The 20,088-nt window shown below is 37.6% G+C and overlaps 1 protein-coding gene and 1 long non-coding RNA gene across 17 annotated transcripts in view; one reads left to right on the top strand and one right to left on the bottom strand.

Moving 5' to 3' along the window:
- The window catches only part of MEF2C (myocyte enhancer factor 2C), a 180,384-nt gene extending 169,651 nt beyond the window's left edge, over positions 1-10,733 (bottom strand). For all 6 annotated transcript variants that reach the window (XM_088838474.1, XM_055429053.2, XM_055429059.2 and 3 more), the window contains exon 1: positions 10,598-10,733. The gene's annotated coding sequence lies outside the window, so the exon portion shown is untranslated. The remainder of the gene's footprint in view (positions 1-10,597) is intronic.
- The window catches only part of LOC129558186 (uncharacterized), a 180,997-nt gene continuing 168,977 nt past the window's right edge, over positions 8,069-20,088 (top strand). For 4 of the 11 annotated variants that reach the window (XR_016038012.1, XR_016038014.1, XR_016038011.1 and 1 more), the window contains exons 1-2: positions 11,105-11,489; positions 11,883-11,944. This is a non-coding gene — a long non-coding RNA (uncharacterized LOC129558186). The other 7 variants (XR_016038005.1, XR_016038006.1, XR_016038010.1 and 4 more) reach the window with 6 other exon arrangements.

Genomic DNA, 20,088 nt, shown 5'->3' with positions numbered 1-20,088 from the left:
ATGTTTAAAACTAAAGCTTAGAGAGGTAATGTTACCTGCCCAAGTCACATAACTCTTAAGTGCCAGATAAAGGGCGTGAAACTATGTTGGTTTGTTTCCAATAGATGTCCTTAGCTACAGTGCTTTCTGCTTCATTATACTCATAAACCTTTGCTCACTTATAGGGATGATGAAAGCAGGGCATGATATAGTCGACACCTTCCCCCAACCAGAAAATATTTTACAAATAATGTATCTAACCCTGTGTCATCCTCTTCAAGGTAGATGCCTTAGGAGGTTATTTGCTTATTTCAGTGATGAAGGCTCAACAGAAATATCCTTAGGAATTTGTTCTGCAGTCTTAACAGTCTGATTGTTAGCAAATGATTATCATTAAGGATGAATTTGTTGCTGAAACTAAATCCAAACCAAATATAATGAACAAGGTGCTTGATAGAAACTATAATGTGCTTATAAAGCAGCAGATTATTTGATATATGATATTGGTGTCCTAAATTGACACTAATCGCATATACATAAGGGAAATTTCAAGGGTGTCCCTTATATAAATGTGGTATAGCCTTTAAGGAGACATTTTGGTGAGTAACACTCATGAAAGGTCTGATCATTTTTTTAAAAGTCAGCTTCACTAATGAAAAGTTGTGCATCATTGTATGAACCTTATGGGAAATACCTTTTCGGAGAATGTACAACAGACAGGAAAGGGTAAATCAGAGACCCTGGGTTAGAATCCAGGCTCAGACACTGAGTAACCATCTGACCTTAGTTTTCTGAATGTCCTCGTTGTAAAATGGGGAAAGTGATGGGAACTTCCTGGATGAGAAGAGGGAATTTTGCTGACAGGAGTACATGACATTATATTTCCGTAGCCACTTAGTGCTTGGCATATAGAAAATGCTCAATAAATGTTAGCTATCATTATACTGTACACTTTCAAGGGCTATCCATATTCCTGAAAAACATCTCAGTGTCCATTATCTTAAAATTTTAGAAGACCACTTCTTTTCTATCAGCCTTCATGTTTCAAAGCAGTTTTATTTCATATTAGAGCATTTCATATTTGAAATAAATATAGAACCTATTTGGGCTTCCCAGGTGGTTCTTTATTAAGAACGTGCTTCCAATGCAGGAGACATAAGAGATGCAGGGTTCAGTCTCTGGGTGGGAAAGATCCCATGGAGGAGGGCGTGGCAACCCCCTCCATTATTCTTGCCTGGAGAATCCCATGAACAGAGGAGCCTGGGGGGCTACAGTCCATGGGGTCAGAAAGAGTTTGACTCAACTGAAGTGACTTAGCACACACGCATGAAACATACTTATGACCACATGTTGATCAAACCAATATACAGTATATCAAGAAGTCTTATGTTTTGGGATGACCAATTTTTATTATCCTCATCAGTGTTCCATGTAATATTCTTCTTGGAGACTTTTATTTTGTATTCATACTTGACTTTAGCAGACTTATGGAGATAGTCATACATCCATTTGCCCAGAGAAAGACTACATTGGGCTTCCCTCATAGCTCAGTTGGTAAAGAATCTGCAATGCAGGAGACCTGGGTTCAATTCCTAGGTTGGGAAGATCCCCTGGAGAAGGAAATGGCAATCCACTCCAGTATTCTTGCCTGGAAAATCCCTTGGACAGAGGAGCCTGGTGGGCTACAGTCCACGAGGTCGCAAGAGTTGGACACAACTTAGTGACTAAACCACCACCACCACCACCAAGGCTATGTCGGAATAATCAGACATCTTCTAAATTGCTTATTGATGACATGATCTTACTCTGAAATTTAAGGAAACAGCATAAATATGTAGAATATTATGCTATTAAGTGTAGCATAATATTACTATATTTATTATAGATATGCTTCCTGTTCAAGCTGAATTTTTAAGTCTTTCAGATCAATACTCTCTGCGTGGTGTAGGCAGTTGGTGAGGCCACTGAGACTCATCTCTGTCTTTCCCTCTGCTCACCTTCAGCCTGTCCTCCTTTGCCCTCTGGCATGCTCTGCTCACCCAGCAGCACTGCTTAAAACCAATAATAGCTCTTTACTGAGCGCACCTATCTCCTCACGGCCTCTCCCTGATGTGACCCGCGAGGTCCTTTCCTTTCCTCAGAAGCCTCCGGGATTCTCCTGGCCTGTATTCAACCAGAGGAGCCAGGCACTCCAACCCCACTCCCTCAGTGACATTGCGTTGCTACTCCTTTCAAGGAACTTCTCTTCCAGAGTTTTCTGCAAAGGGTTCAAAATCCAAAGGAGTATCGGTGATGACTGAGGTTCCACAGATGCCCTGCCGTGTTGGTCTGGAGATGCTTCGGGGAGGAGACTCTCAGTACGTCTCCCGTTGGTTTGCTGACAGCGACGTGTCCTGGGTGCAGGTCAGCGGGCAGCCTGGCTCTCACTTGAGGAGGAAAGTTTACTGTTTTTGAAAAGGTTGGAATGGAAAAACATGATCTCTGTCAGCAGAATATCCTGATGCTTGAGAATTTGTCTGCTCTCTATTTAAAATAAAAAACCAGCGCTCTCTGGTCCTGCTGTGCTGGTCACCGCTTCCGTTCCCTCTTTGCCCATGGTTGCTGCCTGTGCCGCGGCCTGCTCTGTCGTTCCTCAGCCTTACCCTGTACGCACTCCCTTTTGTTCCCACTCCAACAGCTCCCAGAGGTGTAATTAGTGATTATTCTTCCAGGAACATCTCGAAGGAGATATAAGAACCCTGTGTTAAGAATAGTGCTGCTTCCTGGATGAAGGGAAGAATTTGGTAGGGTTGGGGAGAGGTACAAGGTTGGAGGGGAAAATGCATTCTGCCGTTTCTCCTCTACAAAATCCCTGGTAAAGCCTCTTCCTGTGTGCAGAGGTGGGGCATGTAAATTAAATATTTCTCAACCTTGTATAGCACTGAACCTGTAAACATGGAGCATCCATATCAAATCTGATCACTTTATTCAGAAACAAAATATTCTAAGTAAAAGATTTTAACACTACTTAAAGTGGGGCACTAAGAGACATTCTACAATTTTTGTGTTCCTTTTGGCTCCTTTAAAAATGACTAAATAGCCAATCAATAGATACACGCCTATTTTTAAAATTTCCTTCCCTTTCTTTCGTCTTTCCTTCATCTTTTCTGCTTCATCTTTTTATTTTCAGCTGTTAAGTTTTTTATTTTCAGTTGTAAACGCTGTAAAGTGCCCTACCGTGGCTGGCTATTAATCAGATTCTTTTCATTGCTTTGGAAAACTGCATTTTTTGTTTCAGAACCATAGGATTTCATTAATATTTTCTATTTATCTGAATCACTCCAAAATAAAATACTGCTAACAAAGCTGCTTATTTCCTAAACAATCTGTGATGTATTCTATAGGCAATATGGTCATAGAAGAATTTCTATGATTATTTTTATTAATCACTATAATTGCTCTTTGATTACAATGATGATTAACTCACAGCAAATAAATCACATGCTTATCTTGTTTATCTAGTATTTGTGAAGGATTTGTGTTCATCCATCCACATGTCCTCACCTTACTCTTATATAGCTGTGAGGTTCTAGTTTGTGTAGTCTATGGCAACAAAAATGACTCACACACGGGAGAATAAAGCTTGTGGTTTCCTTACATTATAGCTAGGCTGTAACCTCTTAAACTTCTTAGGTCAGTGATGATTAACTGAGTATTCCAAAACTTGAATGTTTGTGCGTACACATTTATAATAACCACTGTCTGTGCTGTTGTTTATGACTTTCCTGAAGAGTCAGTTCAAGCCATTTTTCATATTTTAAGCTATACTATCAAGTGCCTGAAACTTAAGTAGAACTTGAGAATGACTTTTGGCTTGTTCACTTCCGTTCCGTTCCGTCGCTCAGTCGTGTCCGACTCTTTGCGACCCCGTGGATTGTAGCTTACCAGGCTTCTCCGTCCATGGGATTGTCCAGGCAAGAGTACCCGAGTGGGTTACCGTTTCCTTCTCCAGGGGATCTTCCCGACCCAGGGATCGAACCCGGGTCTCCCGCATTGGAGGCAGACGCTTTAACCTCTGAGCCACCAGGGAAGCCCTAGTATTGGGTAAATTTCATCATTTGCCAATGCACATAAAAATAATTAAACTTCTTAAGCACAATTATATCAGATAGTAAATAACAATGGGCGTGTGACATCTGTACCTGTTTCCATATGTTCTCTTTAATCATTCAGGTCTTGAGATCCCTAAGTTCTAGTTTTCTTGCTGCCATAGAGCAGGAGAATTGACCTTCTTTAAGAAGAGAAGGTTGTGTTAAGGACTGAACAATTTAGTGCGGAAAACAGCTTAGCAGAATACCCAGATTTCTGGGCCCCACCTCATGCCCACTGGGCCTCAATCACAGGAATCAGCATTTTAACTAGCTCCTCCAGTATCCATGTACATTTTTTCTGCAAGCTACTGCTTGAATGTGCACACGTGCTCAGTCGGGTCCGACTCTTTGTGACCCCATGGGCTATAGCCCTCCAGGCTCCTCTGTCCATGAAATTTTCCAGGCAAGAATATTGGAGTGGGTTGCCATTTCCTCCTCCAGGGACTGCTTGAATGTAGGGGTGAGCATAAAATCTGCAAAGTCCTAATCCTATAACCTTACCTTTTCTCCATTATTCATTCCTGGCCTCCCAACTTAAGTTTTATGAAACTTTCTAAGTTAGTGAATGCCTTTCAAAATAGTAAGAATGAGAGTTCAAAATGGTACAGATTTTTTCCATCACCTGTCTTGGTTCATATTATAAACAAACGAAAAAACATGCCATGTGTATTCTACCCATGGTAGTTAGAAAATGGTTGAGCCATATGTGGACCTAATTCTAATAAGTTTCTGCACACTTCTTCATCTTCACTTATCAAAGGGGAAGTGCTTATTTTTCTTGGGTGGAATATGTTCCTGGGATCCAAAAATCTCAGCAAAACTGGTAAAATGAGCTCTGGCTCCAGGAACCTCTACCTTTAGTGACAACTGGCCGGCAAACACATGCCTGCTTCAGTGACCACCAGCTGCTGTGAGCCCAGACTCCCTACACCCAGGGCCAGCGTTGTTCTTGATCACGTACGAAATATGACTTTTCCCGAAAGAAGCTTTCAATCAATACAAATGTCCCTTACTTCCTCCTAATTACCTCTGTCTGCCTAGCCATCAGGAGAAACCTTCACAACATGGGCTTCCGAGGCCACACAGGGATCCACATTCCCAGGCTTTTAACCTCTCTCCATACCCAGCTGCTGCCATTAGCCTCTCTTGGACACAGATATTTTTAACACTTCAGATTAGGGGGGCCTCTACCACGCCTGTTTCTTGTACCAGTGCTTTTCTGACACAAACAGACATATTCATGTGCTGGCTGACATTTTTTTTATCCATTAAAAAAAGTCTCCCTATTGTATAGCACAGGGAACTATATTCACTATCTTGTTATAACCTATAATGGAAAAGAATCTTTCAGATTCTTTTTCAAAGAATATACATATATGTATATATATATATATATGTATAACTGAATCACTTTGCTATACACTTGTAACTAACAGAACATTGTAAGTCAACTATACTTCAATTAAAAAAAAGAATAGGAAAAAAAGTGTCCCATTTTATAAAACTGTAAACGTTAAATGAACATTAAGTCCTTTGTGTCAACTCAGGCCTATAGAACACACTGAAAAATTCAAAGCTATGTGTGATAGATAATGTCATCCCTGGGTAAGACCTTGCATGTTTTGTTACCAGAGTACCCAAGTGGGAAAAATATAGCCAACTGAACAGTAGTGTATTACAAAGTGATTTTGTTTTGTCTGCTGATTTCATAGGTTAATACTGGTGTTTTAATTATTTGGAATGCTGACATTGTGGGCTACTTACATCGATAGGGAGAAGGCAGAGCAAGCCATTGCCGACAGGAACCCACCAATATGGCCTAGAATCCTTTTGGGACGTGCAGCAGAGGAAACCCCTTCTTTAGTTTAAAAACTAAAACTTCCTTTCCTGCGATTTACACATAGCCCAGCGAAGAGTCTCATCCATTCCAGTTACAAAATTACTAAGCAGTGAAACAGAGACAGCTCAGCTGCCTGCTTCTGCTCTGGTGGACAACAGTCTTCAGCTCTAAGGAGAAAACATTTATGATCCTTCAAAGGCAGACGAGGGACAAATCTTTCACCCTCACTAACAGCCCTTTGAGATTCAGGGAAATGATTGAATTTATTTGAAAGTCTTGTGATTGTGAATATTTTGCTTTGACACCCCTGTCTTTCCCAATTCTTAGGAATGGATATTTTTTCCTGATTATTTTGTTTGCAATTGATTTGCATACTGTTATTGCATATTGTTAAATGGTTTTCTGATTAATGACTAATGTTGATTTGGACTAAATGTAATAGAATAAGCAAATTCATTTGTAAATTTAGATATATAATTTAGTTGCTAAATGGTATCGTAGAGCTGTTGGAGATTATTTTAGACTAATTCCTTGCAGGAAAACCCTGTCCACAGTTTCCTCTCGTATCTGACATCAATGTTTTAAGTCCCCCCACCCAACTCCTTTTTTAAAAAATTCATTTCCATGTTTGGATTTTCAAGCAGACACTACTCAAAGGCAAATATTTCTCCAAAGCCCAGGGTTAGCATAAATTATTTTACATTTAGAACATGGTAGATATATCCTAAACAATTTCTATTCTGAAGGGTCAGAAAACATTTGACTATATCCTCATGTCCTTGAATCAGTGTATTGTGTAGCATTATAAAAACCCAAAGCAATATGACTTTTTATTAATATAATTATATGAATAAATACAAAACACTCATGTTAATATAGGATTATTGAGTAATAGAATTTCTTAGCTGTTAGAAAACACTTGCTGATGAGGCCTCTTGGGTCCAGAGAAGTTTAGTAATTAACACACACACACCATCTAGTCAGTTGTTGAATCAGTTATATGAACTGTTTAATATATTCTTTTCTTGAGTATTCTGTTATACATATGCTTGTACTTTGGTATATTTGGTATTTTTAATTATCCCCTAATATATAAGAAATTTTCAACCTGAACTTTTCATTTCTACATTGATCTTCTCAACATTTATGCTGCCATTGATTATATTTTACTTCTGCTGTTTCATAAGCACCATAAACATTTTCAGTTTAGAAATCAATTTAATTAATAAAGAGAATCTAAAAAAGAATTTATACCATAGATATTTTAATGTGTTTATGCTATTTTATTAAACTACATTTTAATATGCTCTGATAAAACTGTATCTCTCTGCTGCTGCTAAGTCACTTCAGTCATGTACGACTCTGTGCGACCCCATAGGAGGTAGCCCACCAGGCTTCCCCATCCCTGGGATTCTCTAGGCAAGAACACTGGAGTGGGTTGCCATTTCCTTCTCCAGTGAGGTATTAAATTTGGTAACTGAAAATGGTTCTCCAAAGGAATGTAAAGTCACATTAATTTTTCATGTATACTTTTTTAACTTATAGTTTGACAGTCCACATGTTTAAGTCTAACGGAAGAAAATAAAAATCACTGGATATGAAGTTATGAGATGGACCCAAGTCTACATCTACATCCTCAGGTTGGTGACCTTGGATAAATTTCATTTTTGTGCTTCTGTTTCATTTTCTTTAAAATGAGTAGTTGAAAGCTTCAAAGACTCTTTCAGAGATTTCATGAGCTTAAAAGAAGATTTGATTGAAAGAAATGCATGGCCATTATTACCTCGCTGCTCGTTTATTCATGGACACATACTTGTTACATACATCTAAAGTTTCCTTAAGGAAATGAATTCTTTGTGGATGTGATACTTGGCCACTGAGAGAAGTGGAATAAATAAGAAAAAGAAGGAGGAACAAGTTAGTGACAAAGGAGCCCTGGTAAGCAATTAAAATGATTCCTCTTTTATTTCTTTATATCTACAGTCTAGTTATTCCTACTGGAAAACCTACTGGCACCAGGTATTATCAACAGGGATGAGTAATATGTAATTTTTATCTTTACTGGGTTACATTTGGCTCACAGACTGTTGACAGCTGTCAGTCAGGTGGCTAGTCAATGAGGAGATACATATAAAGCTGCCAAAGTATTTTTGTTTCTTTAAATCCTTATGAGTAAAGCATTTTAGCTGGAAACTTCTTTGTCCTGTAATTAAATAGATTGATATTTGGAATATGACTTATTGAAGTTATTTGCTTGGAGAACCAAGATTTTCCCTATGACCATATAAGGTAAACAAAATGTTTTTCAAATGTCTTTCTGAAAAGGGAAAATAATTATTTTTTTCTCCACTAAAAACTGTCCTTAAGATACAAAGATATATCGCAAATAATGCTTAAAGTACATGTATTTTAAAATTAAAGTTTTAGGGTATATATGAATCATTGCAACTTTAAGCCAAGTTTCTGACTAAGACTGATGAAAAGAAACCCTGTACATTGTGGGGAGTTGGCATAGGTATTTTTCTGACATGAAAGTTGAAGGTTTATCAGAAAGGACAAACATGTAGTTGCATGTTGAACTAGGAGTTAAAACTTTTTCTCATAATTAAAAGAATTTATCATAGAATTTTAGATTAAGCCAATAATTTAGGGCAGGGTTAAAATGATAAATTTTAGTTATGTAGAAATATTTGGGCTATACCTAACAATGTTTCTCATAGGTTCAGTCACACTTAAATATTTCACTAAAGTCATAAAAAGTAATTTGGAAGAAGTTTTTGTGTTGCTTATACTTAGTGTTAATGACAAGTATTATTATAATTATAGCCAATTGTATTGCATATAGAAATTTAATAAATACAATTCTGAATTTGACTTAAAAATATATGTTCAGTTTTGCAGTAGTCATCTTTCAAATTGAGTCCTTTCTTTTGAATACAGGATTTAACAGACAAGATTAAAAAAAAAAATTATCAAATGCATGGAGTGCATATTCATTCTTTAAGAGGCTAGTGAAGTTATCTAAAATTTTCAGTGACCATGGTTACTCAGGTGCCAAAATCAATATGATGAAGTTGATAAAATATTACATAAAAAGAGCAGTTTGAAACCACAATAAATACATGAGTTTTTTAAAAAAATAAAATGCACTTTACTTTTCTGAACCACATTCTACATGTAATAATTTATAATGAAAATCAGATCTGATTTTTGAGATTTCAAAATATTGTTTCATTAAAATGTAGATAAGACTATGTTTTAAAAACATTACTTTTTTCGGTGGGAGGAATAATTTCTGGTAATTTTTTAAACTACGCATATTTCATAATTAAACAGCAATTAAAATAATTTGAAAGAGAATGATATATATAAATTTGTGACATACCTGTGTCATCATTGATCTGAAAATTGTTTTAGATATAGTGGTCATTAAAAAATATCAGACCTTATTATTTTCCCACTATGTGACAATGTGTTAAGCATATAGATTGAAAATTATTTATGGGATCATCAGAGTAAAACAGTTGTCTTATAGTATTAATTTATACTGGTAGGAGCATTTCTCTTCTTAAGCACCACCAGTTCTACCCCCCACAGCCCAGAAAATTGATTTTATGCATAATAATTTATAGCATTCTTGATAAATGTATGCTGTGCATCTTTTACATTCATTAGTCCATGTTGCTTGCAAATATGGAATTTGGTTATTAAAGTGGTTTCATATGTTTACTATGTATAGTCCCTAGCTTTAAGCTCCTTACTTGCTTAAATAAATGTTTTCAATTTGCTATAATACAACAATTTGTAGAGAAATGCTGTGAAGCATAGTTAAAAGAATGAGTCCTTGAAATAGAATCACTTTTTAAAAATACGTCCTAACATGTGGTCTCATTTTTCCATATTTTGCATTAATTAAGATCCTATTCTGAAAAAAATATTTTTGCCTAAACTTTTGAATTCACAAAGTAAAAATACCAAGTATATAAAAGTGCTAATTTTGGAAATCAGTGACGTAAAAACATGCTTTAGTAGTGTATTGTTTATTCTGAAGACTTTCCTCTAAAGAAACTCTTTGTAATGAGAAAATGTTGCCACTTCTATTTGTTAAATATTCTGTGCAATTTTTAAAAATTTATTAAAAATAGTTAATTTCATATTCTCTCTAATCATATTCCTGTCACATGCACACATAAAATATTCTAGCCCATGAAACTTTTGAAAAGATCATGTACCATTTCACATTTTAGTTTGGAGATTTATTGAAAAATAACATTTTATTTAGAATGAATAGATTATGACAGAATTAGATTAAAAGGCGTCAAAATGATATTTATGTATTTATTTGAATAGTATCATATATATAATTAATTCTTCATCTTTCAGATACTGAAGAGAGTAATGAGTGAGAACAACATTAAAAATATAAAGTATTTTCTTTTAAAAAAAAACTTTGCTCTTCCTCTAAAAAACTGTCAAATGGTAACAGCCCTACTTTCTACGCCAGGAAAACCCACTGTTGAGTTAGTTGGCTCTGATTCCAATGGTCTCATCAGCTTTCTGAACGTAGGTACCTCAGCAGTGCCTCTTCCAAGATAACAAAATGAACTTTTAGAGATTAGAAAAATACATTTTGGCAATTGAAACTCACCAGTGCCTTTCTGCTTCTCCAGGAAGTTGTACCCGTCAGCACCTGCTGAGGGCTTTGTTGTCCAAACTCTGACAGGTAAAAAAATTCCTGTAGAATAAAGCCAGACCAGCTGGCTTTGAAGAGAAACCCCCCAGTTTGGGCTGCGTTTGTCTCCTCTCCTTTTCTATGAAGACCCAGGCTTTCCCCCCTTGATCGTCAAGCCGTAAGATGCGTGATCCCTGTGCGCAAGTGTCTGGCAGGCCGAGCTGCACCTGTTCCTGTCACTCTGGAGTAAATTTAGCTGTAAAGGTATCACTGACAACCAGACCTTTGTCAGAGCTGGCGAAAGAACACAGAACTGCTGCCCTCCCCTGCCCCCCCGCCAAGCCCCTTCGCTGCTCGTTCAGATGGAAAATGTCAAATCGGAAGGCTATCCAAAAATCATTCCTGAAAAAATGAGATTGCTTTCATATGGTAAAAAGTAAGTTTCCTTATTTCACGTAGACTTCAAAATTACATTTCCAAGAATAATCTTGGAACAAGACGAGTTTTTGTTCAATTAATTGTGGCTGGAAACTTTTTAATGGAAACCTAGCACACGCTCACTTCATTTCAGGTTATTAAACTGCATGAAGCATTCAAGTTAGTTGCCATTCTTTGCTGTAGCTCATTTGTTCTTTTCGATCCAAAGAAATATTAGACGGTTGAAACTCATCACATAGGAGGGATTAATCATGCTACCAAAATTAGAAAGCATGTAGTTCTGAGAGACTGAATGTCAAAATTGTATGCTCATAGCACTTAAACGATTGGGACTCGAGGATCCTACTACAATATTTAAAATGGCAGCTAAGGAAACCCTGAAGTGTTTAGGAGCGGGCTAAAGCTAGAGTTCTCTTACTCTTTGATTATGGTAAGGACATTTATCGTTTATGTGAATTTTTTAGATTAACTTCTTTATTGATGCTTCAAGAACAATTCTTTATGAAGGAGAAGAAAGAGGCAGGCAGTGTTCATTGATACATCTGACGTCAGTATAGTAGTCAAGATATATAAAGCAGCCCAAGGAGTCATGTGCTTAGCCATGGCATTCAGAGTTTCTGCTTTAATAATTATGATTCCTTCAGCGGTGTTAAAAAGAATTGTGCAAAGTACCTGTTCTCCTGTATTATTGCCATTTACAAGGGTTGGGTGTGACGAGAAAAATAAATCTAGGTCAAAATCAAAAGTGCTTTGTAAAATAAACAAAGTTCTTATTTACTTACTATGTATAAACAGCCACTCACCAAGCCTCATTTCTCCACAGGGCACCACTTTCAGATAAAAACATAGACCTGAATGGCATCATCCAGTATCCAAGGAAACCATGTAAGTACCTCTCTCACTGTGTACTTCTCTTTTTCAGAGTTTAAAAGCTTAGCTGAGTACTGAATAAATGAGTGTTTTTATTTAATAATTATACGGGAGGCACTTTGTAGGAGCTTGCTGAAAAGAAAACGGTTCTTGATTGTTATATGCATCATAACAAAACCATTATGTTTTGATCATATTTCATAAAATTATGTTTTTAGTCACAACCTCTCCATCAATTCTCATTCTTAGGTACAAAACAGCTACTCAAAGTCCTAATGAATTGAGAGTTTCCAACTTTTCGAAGTGTCTGAGAGACAATATTTCAGAGGCCTTCTGCCAGGAGTAGTTACCTAATTGTAATAAAACTTCTTAAGTTTTAAAAATTAAGAAAAAAGACTTGGAAAATTGATATTTTGTTGGTAAACATTTGTAGCAGTTTATTTGGTTTTAGACTTGCTTGGGAAGTGTGCAAGGGAGCAAAGAGATGTTGAGTATTTAAATGACCCAAAGAATCTTGAAAGCAAGTGTAATTTCCAAAATAAAAAATCTGTTTGCAGAATGGTTTGGGAGGTTGGCGTAGCATTTTTATTCTTCCTTTTTTTTTGCCCCCAGGCTAAGGTATATTCTGTGGCTAATTTCAAGGTGCTAAGTAATTTTTTAGGAACTATGGAATCTTCTATGGAAACTTAGTTTCACAACAATGTGCTGTTCTGGTGAAAGATTCATTTCTAAAATAATTGGATTATTCTATCAAGTATTTCTTTACCTGGACTTTATTATGTTTTTCATATATGACCTTTCTACTTTTAAAATCAAACTATTTTTAATACTAAGTGATTATTCATTACACTTTTTGATGAAAATACTTAAAAGTATGCTTATGTAATTACAGACCTCCTTTCTTATCACGTGGATCAACTACTTGGTTTAACCAGTCTTTTAAACACAGATGTATTACTTCTCTCAAGGTTTTCATGAGTTGTGTTTAACTGCAGCTGGTTTAGCCCTGTGATTTGGGAGTTTTTCATATTATTTGTATTGACTTTTGTTACTGTTATAGTTCTGTCTTTGCTCTGCTGCATGGTTCATTGCTAAGCATGAGTAACATTTTTCTCCACTAAATTAGACATACCCTTCACCTGGTCGGAAAACCTGGCTAGGCTGTGAGGTTTTTGTTTAATGCTACTTATGAACTTCACTAGTGTGGAGCTGGAGGCCTGAAGTACTGCGCTATGCATCAACTAGGAACGCCTTGCCACAAAACACAGGTCAGGCTATCGCTGGGTAAACCTTGAAGCAGAGCAGGGTTAGAGCAGATCGTTATAAAGAAAGAAAAATGCAAATTGAAAGGGAAAACTAGCTAATGTTATAATTCCTTATCTTGAGGAAATGGAATTTTTAAAAATTCCATTCTCTGTGTCACAAGAGGAAAAAGAAAATCTATACTGCAGTGCTTATGGCACAGCTTTAACTAGTTACATTATAATATGGATTTTCCAGGAAAATCTTTTAAATTTGAGAGGTTTAATTCAACCTCCTATACCAAAGGAAAAATGACTTAACAGAAATAAATTGGTCTGTCCGCATCAGTTCATCGGTAGTGGTCTCTCTAACAAAGACCGTCATTATTCAGTAGAAACTTTCTGTGATGATGGTCGTGTTCTCTATTTGCACTGTCCAGTATGGTAACCAGCAACCATATGTGTCTGTTGAGCACTTGAAACATGGCTTGTGCAATGGAGAAGCTGAATTTTAGGTTTTATGTAACTTTAATTACTTTAAATTTAGATAGGCCATATGTGACTAGTGGCTACTCTACTATATTTTGCTTAATCAGAAATTAAAATATCCTCTTGCAAAGAATTTTTAAACCTTTTTAATCCTTTGGTATTCTATCATATAATTTCATTTTTATATTTGCTTTAATATTTGAATTATCATTGTAGTGAAATTTTTATAACTTTCTGTTATAATTTTATAACAGAGATAAATGTTTTTAATAATACTGATGGGAAGACATTATAACATTGCTTTCTAAGCCAGGAGTAGCAGCTTTTAAATTGTCTATTGTAAACAAGACTGTGTCTAAAAAGAAAAACACTTCAATCAAAGTTCTAAATGTTGTTCAGTTGCTCAGTCCTGTCTGATTCTTTGCGACCCCATGGACTGCAGCACACCAGGCTTCCCTGTCCTTCACTATCTCCCAGAGTTTGCTCAGACTCATGTCCATAGAGTCAATGATGCCATCCACCATCTCATCCTCTGTTGTCCCCTTCTCCTCCTGTCTTCAGTCTTTCTCAACATCAGGGTCTTTTCCAGTGGGTCAACACTTCACATCTGGTGGCCAAAGTATTGGAGTTTCAGCTTCAGCCTCAGTCCTTCAGATTAATATTCAGGGTTGATTTCCTTTAGGATTGACTGGTTGGATCTCCTTGCTGTCCAAGGGACCCTCAAGAGTCTTCTTCAGCACCACAGTTCAAAAGCATCAGTTCTTCAGTCCTCAGCCTTCTTTATGGTCCTTCTTTAAATCCATACATGACTCCTGGAAAAACCACAACTTTGACTATATGGACCTTTGTTGGCAAAGTGATGTTTCTGCTTTTTAGTACACTATCTAGACTCATCATAACTTTCCTTTCAAGGAGCAAGCATCTTTTAATTTCATGGCTGAAGTCACCTTCTACAGTAATTTTGGAGCCTAAGAAAATAAAGTCTGTCACTGTTTCCACGTTTTCCCCATCTATTTGCCCTGAAATGATGGAACCGGATGCCCTGATCTTAGTTTTTTGAATGTTGAGTTTTAAATTAGCTTTTTCACTCTCTCTTTCACCTTCATCAAGAGGCTCTTTAGTTCTTCTCTTTCTGCCATTAGAGTGTTATCTGTATATCTGAGGTTACTGATATTTCTCCTGGCAATCTCGATTTCACCTTGTGATTCTACCAGCCTGGCATTTTGCATGATGTATTCTGCGTGTAAGTTAAATAAGCAGGGTGAGCATATATAGCCTTAATGTACTCCTTTTCCAATTGTGAACCAGTCTGTGGTTCCATGTCTGGTTCTGACTGTTGCTTTTTGACCTGCATTCAGGTTTCTCAGGAGGCAGGTAAGATGGTCTGGTATTCCCACCTCTTTAAGAATTTTCCAGTTTTTGTGATTCACACAGTCAAAGGCTTTGGCATAGTCAATAGAGCAGAAATATATGTTTTTCTGGAACTCTCTTGCTTTTTCAGTGATCCAAGCAATTTGATCTCTGGATCCTCTACCTTTTCTAAATCCAGCTTGTACATCTGAAAGTTCTTGGTTCATATATTACTGAAGCCTAGCATGAAGGATTTTGAACATTACCTTCCTAGCATGTGAAATTATATGCACAATTGTATGGTAGTTTGAACATTCTTTGGCATTGCCCTTCTTTGGGATTGGAATGAAAACTGACCTTTTCCAGTCCTGTGGCCACTGCTGAGTTTTCCAAATTTGCTGGCATATCGAGTGCGGCACTTTAACAGCATCACCTTTTAGGATTTGAAATAGCTCAGCTGGAATTCCATCACCTCTACTATCTTTGCTGGTAGTAATGCTTCCTAAGGCCCACTTGACGTCACACTCTAGGATGTCTGGCTCTAGGTGAGTGACCACACCATCATGATTATCCGGATCATTCAGACCTTTCTTACATAGTTCTTCCGTGCTCTTGCCAATCTCTTCTTAACCTCTTCTGCTTCTGTGATCCATGTTGTTTCTGTCCTTTTTTGAGCCCGTCTTTGCATGAAATGTTCCCATGGTTTCTCTAATTTTCTTAAAGAGATCTCTAGTCTTTCCCATTATGTTGTTTTCCTCTATTTCTCTGCATTGTTTACTTAAGAAAACCTTATCTCTCCTTGCTTTTGTTTGGAGCTGTGCATTCAGTTGGGTATATCCTTCCCTTTCTCCTTTTGCTTTGAAGAATTCACTTACAATTTCTGCAATACATCCTTGCATATACTTCCCAAAATGTAACCAACCGACAGAATCCTCACTGGTCTTGATCCCACAAAGTTGATTTTGCTCCCAAAGCACACAGTCAGATTTTAAATCCACTTGCAGGGCCTTTTCAAACATTTAGTGAAAATGAACATCATGATGATATTTTAAAAATAGTACTTGTACAGTGGTATTATAGACAGAATAATTACCTGGGTTTTGCCATACATTGATATGAATCTGCCCCGGGTGTACATGTGTTCCCCATCTTGAACCCCCCTCCCACCTCCCTCCCCATCCCATCCCTCTGGTTCTTCCCAGTACACCAGCCCCGAGCATCCTGTATCATGTATCGTACCTGGACTGGTGATTCGTTTCACATATGATAATATACATGTTCAAAAAAAATCAGTAAACCAACTCATTTCTTGCATATATGTAGCATATTGGTTATTTGTAGGATATTGACTATGAGGAATTGTTTTAAAACAGAAGATATAGCACTCATCCTCTTAGGAGTTCCATTTATTGGAACTGAGCATATCCTTTTGGAGGGTGGGATTCAGATCAGGTAAGAGAGAGGAGATTTCTTCTGGCAGAAAACCTTGAACAAGCTACTCAAAGTATCCTTCCTACTGTCAAAAAAGAAAATGAATGAAAGAAAAACAGTTTCTAGATAATACATACTCTAACAAATTGTTTGACTTGAGAAAAGAATTTTGGACATCTCCAAAGATTCCTTTCCTCTCACCTCAGAACCCAGAAACTACAAAGCGTGAGCAGCAAGTGGAGTTGTTAAGCAAATAATAAACACGGGAATGGCCAAGCTGAATGGGATGAGCTATGTTGCAAGGATGCTGTGGGGAGGCTGGCAGTCACATGCTCTAGCAGACTTCTCATAACACCTCCCCGTATTAAAAGAACAGGAAGAAGTAGCAACCACATTTACAGACCCAGTTTTCTGGTCTCCTTTGATGTCTTAGATTAGGTAGTCAGCCACTTGTATGCTGTTAGGTCTTCAGAGAGAAGGTCTATCCTTGCTAAAAGCCAGTGTTCTATGTAGAAACAACATGGTCTTCCCGTGAGGAGATCCGACGAATCAGTCTTCAGTATCCTTATAAAATGTCATCTCTGATATCTCTGTGTCTGAGAAATTGTTTTCATTTGGACCGTGACCTCTGAGCCCTTAGTTACCATCTCAACTGTGTACTTTTTTGGTGTGTTTTCAAGTTTATTTATCTAATTTGTTATATGAAAGTTCCAAATGTATTTAAAAGTAGAGAGAAGAGTATAAACTTGTGTACAGTTACACCTACCTTCAAGAACTATTGTCTTGTAGGCATCTTTGTTTCCTTCTATCCCTATAACCGCCTCTCATCCCATCCCAAATTATTTTGAAGCCAATGCCAGACATGACATCATCTTCATCCTTTAATTTTTCAATAGCTAGCTTGAAAAGATTAGAACTTTTTTTTTAAACTGAGAAAATTAACCACATCTAAAAAATAAACCACACAGAAAAAGTCAATATTTCTTACTGTTATCAGGTAGGTACAATCAATATTCAGATTTTCTCCGTTGTCTCAAGAATTTTTATAATTACTTTTTACTGTTTGAAACAGAATACATATAAGATCCATATAATACAATTGGTTGATATTTCTCTTCTCTTTTAATGTGTTGGTCTCCCCCCTCTGTCTATTTATTTTTCCTTATTTGTTGAGAAAACTGAATAGTGCTTGTAGAGCTTTCCATAGTTTGTATTTGCTGATGCATTCCTCTGGAATTGTTTATAAGATCCTCTGTCCCATGTCTTTCCTCTTACTTGGTAATTAAAACTAGGAACTTGACCAGGTTCATTTGGAGAAGGCTGAGCAAAAGCTATTGGTTCTCTTTCTATGTGAGATGTTAGCAGGTATTGATCATTGCTCAGATCCGTTTATTCCTTAGAGCGAAGGAATAACCAGCCTTGGGTAGTTTCCTCACACATTTGCTGAGATCAATACTCTGCTAAACTCCCGAGTGGGACTCTGTAGATTTTAGGAGAGTGCTCTCTGTGCGGCAGCTCTCTGTCCACGTGCTCTGACCTGTGAACTGCAGCCACCTTGTTCTTCGGTGCCTTCAGTTCTGTTTCGTCAATTTGGGGGTTTGTGTCCCTTGAGTTACCATTTCTGTGCCACTTCTAAGAAACCCTCAAGACACGAAGCAGGGAAATCATGAGATTCACCTCCTTGGCTTCTCATCTCTCAGAGATCACTGTTCTTCATTCCCTGATGTCTAGTGTCTTAAAAATCATTGTTTTGTATATTTTATCAGAGTTTGATGGTTGTTGTTGTTTTACGAAGGAGGGGACTCCAGCCCTTCGTAGTCCATCTTGGCTGGATAGGAAATCTCTGCAATTGTTTCTTTAAATTGTTTGTCTGAAAAAGTTTAACCACAGCTTATTAATTCAAGGGCTTCCCTCGTGGCTCAGCTGGTAAAGAATCCACCTGCAATGCAGGAGACCTGGTTTCAATCCCTAGGTTGGGAAGATCCCCTGGAGAAAGGAAAGGCTACCCACTCCAGTATTCTGTCCTAGAGAATTCTGTGAACTGTGTAGTCCATGGGGTCGAAAAGAGTCAGACACGACTGAGCAACTTTCACCATTAATTCAAACACTATCTTAACATGAAGCTCAATGTTTAAAGCAAAGTGAAAAATGTTGGAATTGAAGTGCGCCTGTGTGTGTACTTTGGAACACTGCTGAAGTCTTTAAACTGCCAGTGCAATCTCTAGGATCTCTTGCTGACATTTTCCTTCCCAATTAATTATGCTTTTTCCATAAGATGAGCCCTGTTTTATTTCCTGCCATTTAGAAGCAATTTTGTGGTTCTTTTATTCATTCCTTCGGCAAATATTTTGAGTGCCTACTATGTATTGTATAAAGTGTGAGAGATCGAGTGAGGAATACAATTCAACCTATCCCCTTAAAAATCTTGCCATTTGTTTTTACCCTAAAACTTGTACATGGATCTTCATAACAGCTTTATTAGTTAATAGCCCCAAACTGGAAATACCTAAATGTCCATAATAGATGAATGGTTAAATGGACAGTGATCTATCCAGACTGTGGAATACTACTTAGCAATAATGAGTGATCAACTGCTGTTAAGAGCAACAACTTGGATGAGCCTCAAGGAACTGGTGTTGAATGAAGAGTTTATCTTAAGCAGATTATTATTGCTTGTTTTCATTAATATAACAGTTAATAAAAACATAATTGTAGAGATGGAGGACAGATTAGTGGTTGCCAGGGGTGAGAGGGCAGAGGAGGGAGTAGGTGTGGAAGTGAAAGGGCAGTGCTGGGAATCTGTGCTAATTGCAATGTAGTGTCTTGATTGTGGTAGTGGTTACTCAAAGCTACGTGTGTGATAAAGTTACATACAGCTACACACGCACACACACACATACACACAAATAAGTGCCTGTATAACTGGTGAAATCTGAATATGCTTTGTGGATTGTAGCAGTGTTAATTACCTGGTTCTGCTATTGTAGTTGGGCTTCCCTGGTGGATCAGATGGTAAAGACTCTGCCTGCAGTGTGGGAGACCCGGGTTTGATCATTGAGTAGGGAAGATCCCCTGGATAAAGGAATGGCAACCCACTTCAGTATTCTTGCCCAGAAAATTCCATGGACAGAGGAGCCTATTGGGCTATAGTTCATAGGGTCGCAGCTGTTGTAGTTATGCAAGATTTTAACCCCTGGGGACAGAGGCTGGGGAAGAGTACATGCACAGGCACAGGACAGTTCTTTGCACCTTGTTGTGAATTTTTAGTTATTGCAAAATCATATGGTATTTCTTAAAAGGGCTTCTCTCATAGCTCAGTTGGTAAAGAATCCACCTGCAGTGCAGGAGACCCTGGTTCGATTCCTGGGTCGGGAAGATCTGCTGGAGAAGGGATAGTCTGTCTACCCACTCAAGTATTCTTGGGCTTCCCTTGTGGCTCAGCTGGTAAAGAATCTGCCTTCCATACGGGAGGCCTGGGTTCAATCCGTGGGTTGTGAAGATCCCCTGGAGAAGGAAAGGCTACCCACTCCAGTATTCTGGCCTGGAGAATTCCATGGACCGTATAGTCCATGGGGTTGCAAAGAGTCAGACATGACTGAGCAACTTTCACTTTCACTTTTCTTAAAAATCTTGCAACTTCATGGAAGA

The sequence above is a fragment of the Moschus berezovskii genome, chromosome 8 (assembly GCF_049115385.1).
Source record: "Moschus berezovskii isolate FMDL1 chromosome 8, NW_MosBer_1.0, whole genome shotgun sequence".
Lineage (NCBI taxonomy): Eukaryota > Metazoa > Chordata > Mammalia > Artiodactyla > Moschidae > Moschus > Moschus berezovskii.
The sequence above is the reverse complement of the archived record's forward strand: the minus strand, read 5'-3'. Positions and strand labels throughout refer to the sequence as shown.